The sequence below is a fragment of the Mus caroli genome, chromosome 18, assembly GCF_900094665.2.
Source record: "Mus caroli chromosome 18, CAROLI_EIJ_v1.1, whole genome shotgun sequence".
In the NCBI taxonomy this organism is placed as follows: Eukaryota; Metazoa; Chordata; class Mammalia; order Rodentia; family Muridae; genus Mus; species Mus caroli.
In genome coordinates, this window is record NC_034587.1 from 67,311,758 (window position 1) to 67,318,563 (window position 6,806).

Here is a 6,806-nt window from a genome sequence, read left to right on the forward strand (position 1 = left end):
TCTAAGGGGAGAGAGAGAGAGAGAGAGAGAGAGAGAGAGAGAGAGAGAGAGAGAGAGAGAGAGAGAGAGAGAGGCGGGCAATAATCAAATGATTTTTGATGGCTTCCTGCTATACTCAGAGATCAGTGTCTTCCTGTTTAGCCATCATTAGAGAGGCTTCCTCCTGCAGCAGATGAGAAAAAATACAGAGACCCACAGCCAGATAGTATGAAGACACTGAGAGGCCTTGAAACACTCAGCCCTAAATGGGATGTTTCCACTAAATCCCTCCTCTCAGGACTCAGGGAACCATGAAGAGAAGGAAAGAGTGTAAGAGCCAGAGAAATGGAGGACATCAAAACAAACAAACAAACAAACAAACAAGTCCTCTAAATCAATATCATCAAAAATGCCAATGAATTTGTAGAGATTGAGGCGGCATGTGCAGGACCTGCTCAGGTCTGCACCAGGTCCTGCCTATATATATTATGGCTTCCTGGGTAGTGTCTCTATGGGATTCCTGACTATATGAGTGGGTGGGTCTCTGATTTTTGTGTCCTTTCTTGGGCTCTTTTCCTTGTTTTGTGTCTTGTCCAATTTTCTGTTTTATCTTACTATGTTCTATTTGTTAATTATCTCTTAGAAGCACTTTCTTTTCTGATGAGAGACAGACAGGGAGTGTATCTAGATGAAAGTGGGGAGGAACTGGGAAGAGTAGTGGAGCAGAGACCATGAGTAAAATATATTATGTGAGAAAAGAATCTATTTTCAAAAACACAAAAAGTGTGTCCAAAACTACTTCCCTAACGGTGGTGAATAGCAGGGTTCATTCTGCCTCAGACCATTTGGTTTTGAGTTTTCTTGGGCACTACTTCCTAAACGCACATCTTGGTACCCAATTCATATCCTGAAGATCTGAATCCAGTTACTTGGCCACTTCCTCTTGGTTTCTGGCCATCAACAGTTGAGTGTTTTGGTCAGGTGCTAATTTCTGCTTCTAATTGGAAGATGACTGTGGCATCTCACCCTTTGGCTGGCTACCTTCACATCCTTTTGCTTAGGATGAGCAGGACTTAGAAAGATCTCCTTTCTCTACTTCTTCCTTCTCTCCTCTTTATCTTAGGCTTTCTTAGTTTTTTTACTGAGCATTCTTTGGATATTTGCTAATCTCAAGGCTCCAGAGCAATTGGCTCTTAACCTGTGAATCATGACCCCTTTATGGTCGAATATCACATATCCTGCCCATAGATATTTCCATTATCAAACCAGTAGCAAAACTACAGTTATGAAGTAGCCACAAAATAATTTTATGGTTGGGGGTCCACAACCTGAGGAACTGTATTAAAGGGTCTCAGCATTAGGAAGGTTGAGAACCGCTGCTCTAGAATGTATCTTTGACTTTTTAAATATTTGTCAAAATATGTCTGGATCCCTGTCGTACTGACGTGTGAGCGAATGACCTTTTTTGACTCAGAGCATCACAGTGGGAGGGGTGCTGGTTGGGAATCGAGAAGGTGTATGCACACGCCTGACAGCTCATCTATGGAGGGAGCTCTGCAGTTGCTCTTCACAGTCCGTTTTTAGGCTTTAAAAGCATCTCCACATTATTATAGTGAGCCATATAGTTAGTCAACAATGACATTTTCTTCAAATGTTGCCTATTCTTGAAGAGTTGCTGGGAGGATGTAGATTGATGACAGGAAAGTGGAAGCTTCACTTTAACAAATGTTCATGTAATAAAGCTTTTGTGTATATATCTTTTTAAACTATCCCTGGTCAAGTCTATTCTTGATATTCTTTTAAATTTTACTTGCTCCACAATGATAATTTTACACATTTATTCAATGTCTGACGATCAAGTAATCAGAAATACTTTTTTCTTCTTCCTTTCTTTCTCTGTCTGTCTTTCTGTCTTAGTTAGGGTTTCCATTGCTGTAAGTAGACACCATGACCAAGGTCACTCTTATAAAGGACAGCCTTTAATTGGAGCTTGTTTACTGGTACTGAGGTTCAGTCCATTATCATCATGGGGGAAACCATGTCCACATCTAGGTAGGCATGGTGCTGGAGGAGCAGCTAGGAGGAAGGTCTCAAAGCCCAAAGTTACAGACTTCCTCCAACAATGCCGCACTTCCTAATAGTACCACTCCCTGAGCCAAGCATATTTGAACCACCACACTGTTTTTCTTCCTTTCTCTCTTCCTCCCTTTCTCTCTTCCTCCCTTTCTCTCTTCCTCCCTTTCTCCCTTCCTTCCTTCCTTCCTTCTTTCTTTCTTTCTTTCTTTCTTTCTTTTTTTTCTCTCTTTCTCTCTTTCTTTCTCTTTCTCTCTTTCTCTCTTTCTCTCTCTCTCTCTTTCTCTCTCTCTTTCTTTCTTTCTTTCTTTCTTTTTTTCTTTCTTTCTTTCTTTCTCTCCTTTTTTTTTCTTAAATTTGAGACACAGTATCACTACAGAGCTCTGTTTGGCCAGAAACTTGATATATAGACCAGGCTGTCCTTGAACTTATGGAGATTTCCCTGCTCTGTCTCCCAAGTGCTGTGATCAAAGGTGTATGCCATCAAAATGGTCTCAGAATTTCCGTTTTCATCTTAAATATTTTTTTGATGAACATCAAATAATCATATGTATTTATGGGGTATGATGTGGTATCTGCAATATGAATTGACCACACAAGACTAGTTAGTGTTTCTTTTTTAAATATATTTTTTAGAATATAGTTTTATTAAAAATAATATTATCTTTTCATATATAAATAAAATATTTTTATTGTATATTTTACTTATTAACATTTTGAATGTTATCCCCTTTCCCAGTTTCACCCCACTGGAAGCCCCCTCCCCCAGCCCCCTCCCCCTGCTTCTATGAAGGTATTCCCCAACCCATTCCCACCTCCCTGTCCTGGCATTCCCCTACACTGTGCATTGAGCCTTCACAGGACCAAGAGCCTTTCCTCCCATTGATGCCTGACAAGGCCATCCTCTGCTACATATGTGGCTGGAGCCATGGGTCCCTCCATGTGTATGTACTCTTTGGTTGGTTGTTTAGTCCCTGGGAGCTCTTGGAGGTCTGGTTGGTTGATATTATTCTACTTATGGAGTTGCAAACCTCTTCAACTCCTTCAGTCCTCTCTCTAACTCCTTCTTTGGGGATCCTATGCTCAGTCCAATGGTTGGCTGTAAGGATCCACTCCTGTATTTGTCAGGCTCTGACAGAACCTCTCAGGAGAAAGCTATAACAGTCACTTGTCAGCAAGCACTTCCAGGCACCCACAATAGTGTCTGAGTTTGGTGACTGTATATGGGATGGATCTCCAGGTGGGACAGTATCTGGATGGTCTTTCCTTCAGTTTCTGTTCCACACTTTGTCTCCATATTTCCTCCCTTGAGTATTTTGTTCCCCCTTCTAAGAAGGATTGGAGTATCCAAACTTTGGTCTTCCTTCTTTTTGAGTTCCATGTGGTCTGTGAATTGTATCTTGAGTATTTGGAGCTTTTGGGCTAATATCCACGTATCAGTGAGTACATACCATATGTTTTCTTTTGTGATTGGGTTATCTCATTCAGGATGATATTTTCTAGTTCTATCCATTTGCCTAAGAATTTCATGAATTGATGATTTTTAATAGCTGAGTAGTATTCCATTGTTTAAATGTACCATATTTTTTGTATCCATTCCTCTGTTGAGGGACATCTGGATCCTTTCCAGCTTCTGGCTATTATAAATAAGGCTGCTATGAACATAGTGGAGCATGTGTCCTTGTTATATGTTGCAGTATCCTTTGGGTATATGCCCAGGAGTGATATAGCTGAATCCTCAGGTAATACAATGTCCAATTTTCCGAGGAACCGCCAAACTGATTTCCAGAGTGGTTGTACCAGCTTGCAATCCCTCCAGCAATGGAGGAGTGTTCCTCTTTCTCCACATCCTTGCCAGCATCTGCTGTCACCTGAGTTTTTAATCTTAGCCATTCTGACTGGTGTGAGTTAGAATCTCAGGGTTGTTTTGATTTGCATTTCCCTGATGACTAAGGATGTTGAACATTTCTTTAGGTGCTTCTTGGCCATTCGGTATTCCTCAGTTGAGAACATTTCTGTAACTTTGTCATCACTGTGCCTACATTGCTTTAAACAACCCATCCTCAGTTTACTCAGAAATGCACATGGCTATTCTTTCTTTTGAGGGAGTGTCTTGTATTTAGCCAAGTCTGGCCTCAGACTTCTTGTTTCAGATCTTCAGGTTCTAGGATCACAGGACTGTGTCAGCATTTCCAACTTACTAGTGACTGTTTTTGAGGGAAAATCTCTGTCTTTTGTACCATGCTCACACTTACTGTGTGCCTCAGCCTCTCAAGTGCTGTGATTACAGGCAACAGTCACTAGGCTCAGCCATTGTGTCCTATACTCACTGTGCATGCTGTAGAAACTCAAACTGAGTATTCCTAATTTTTGAGTCCCTGTTCTCCAATCTTGTACTCATGTCTCTTCAATAAGAAGTGAATTTATAAAAGGACTAGAAGAAAGCATTCAGGAAACACTTCATGAGAGTATAGGCAATGAGGTCTTTGGATAAAAAAAAAAAGACCACTCCAAACATAGATAACAAAAACAAAAATAGACAGATTTATATCCACCTAAGAAGTTTCTGCAAAGCAAAGGGGATAATCAATCAGCAGGCGAGAGACAACTTACAGAATGAGAAAATTTGCAAACTATCTGACAGATTAATATTCAGGACATATAAAGATCTAACAAAACTGTAATGGCAAATCAACCCCAATTTACAAGTGGAGAAGGATATTAATAGAGAGAGCGCACGTACTCCCTCCTCCCACGCCATGTCTTTTCAGGCTCAAGCTGTGCTAGGAGCTGTGTCTGTGCTCTGTTTTACTCTGTCTGACAGAGGATCCTCATCCCATGTCACCACCCCAGGCCCAGTTCCATGCGGGAGCTGTATCTATCTGCTTTCTTGGTTAATGGAACTCAGGAGCCTCAGCTCCTCCCTGCCCGATTCATCCTGCTCCCCCAGACCCTGCTGCATCACGTGACTGTGCTTCCAGCCTGGAGCCATCCACAGGTATGTGTATTTTCAGAGAAGCTGCCAGGTCCCTTGCTCTGTGCTGCCTTTCCATGACCAGTCCTGGATCTGCAACAGAGGGATCACTTGAATCTCAGTCACCAAAGCACCCATCCCACCAGTTATAAGGGATTTGGAATCAACTGCAATCTCTCTGGTAAATAAATAACCAGCACAGCGTAAAAGACTGACTTGGCCTGACCTGAAGTCAGCCACATTTGAGCACTAGCGCAACCAGAAATGAACTTCCACTCCGTATTCTAGAGTCTCATTTCACAAAGTCAACAAAAAGCATCCCAGAATTCCAAGGTAAGACCCCATTGGTGAAAACAGCACACACTTCAGACACAGACCTTAGAGATATCGAGCTGAGACTGACCTGAATGCCTCTGCCCTGAGGTCTAAGCTCTCACAGTTCCCAAAGGAGCTGTGCAGGCTGCCAAGGGAGAATAGTTCTACCCAGCTATAATGTCTGGGAGCCAAAACAATGATTTCCTTGGCAAGATATTCCCAATGGTGTGTTAGCGGCATTTGGGTTTTGTGGCCAACAAACAGCTGTCTGATTGGATTTAAGGCCTGCTCAAGAGGAGGTTATTCATGCCTGGTATGTAATCATTACCAACTACTCATGGCTGAAGAAGCCATAGACTCTGGAAGAGAACCTACTACTACCACTTTCCCGAATAAATGTAGCTCCTAACTATGTTTTAAATTCTTATCCTTGTAGTGACAGACAGATACTTTATGGAAGCTTCATTTTGCAGCAGATGGAGGCCTCTAAGCAGACCTAGAGCTTGTGATGGTGGAAAGAATAAGCGGGTGCAGATGGCCTAGCCCCAGATGGTACATCTGTAACATAATTCCTATAATTTAGGCTCAGGGAATTTCATAGAAGAGGAGGTGGAAAGCTTGGAAGAACCAGAACCAGATGCTAGCTGCTGTGCTGTTATGGTTTCTGAGCAGGAAAGAGTTGCTATACCCATGCAAGCTCAATTGTTTAAACAAGACTTGCTTAACAACCACAATAGTCAACAACATGCTACTGAGGAATGAGGAGCATTCCCAAGCCCCCATCCTGGGATGCAGAGCTATGGGGCAAACAGTAGCTGCTCTTTCTAGCCTAACTGATTGGTTATTCAATCTTCCTGACTGATTGGTTATCCAATGTCAAGTGGTTGGTTTTGACCACATTAAGCGCAATGCTAAATGATCTCAGTAGATACTTTTTGAGTGTATATGTGTGCTACAATAATGATCATAGATGAGGTCATGGAAGGGAGGTGGGAGGGAGGAAGGAAGAGGGAAGGGCAGACATGATGTAAACTGAGTACTTACTTGTGTATAAGAACCTCAAAAAATTAAATAAAGATATGAATAGATGCTTTTCAAAAGAATATATTTAAACAGGTAGTAAACTTATGAGAAAACATTCCACTTCATTAGCTGCTAGTGAAATGTAATTTGAAACCACAATGAGCTGGCCCTGCTTTTTAATGAGGACAGCAGGCTCTGTTTTGTCAATGCCAAACACATATCTTTGAGTTCATGCACTTTAACCCAGTAATTAAACTATTGAAATTTATCAGCGGTATTGAATCATTCTGAAATGTTAGCTGTGCCTACTTTAAATAAAGAGGTCTTATTTACTCGCTTTCATAATTTCCTCTAACAAGACCTCTTTGATTAGAAACCATCAGGTAACTTGGAAAAAAAGTTTGCTGTGGAGCAGAGCACTTAGAAAGATCGAGTACCTGGT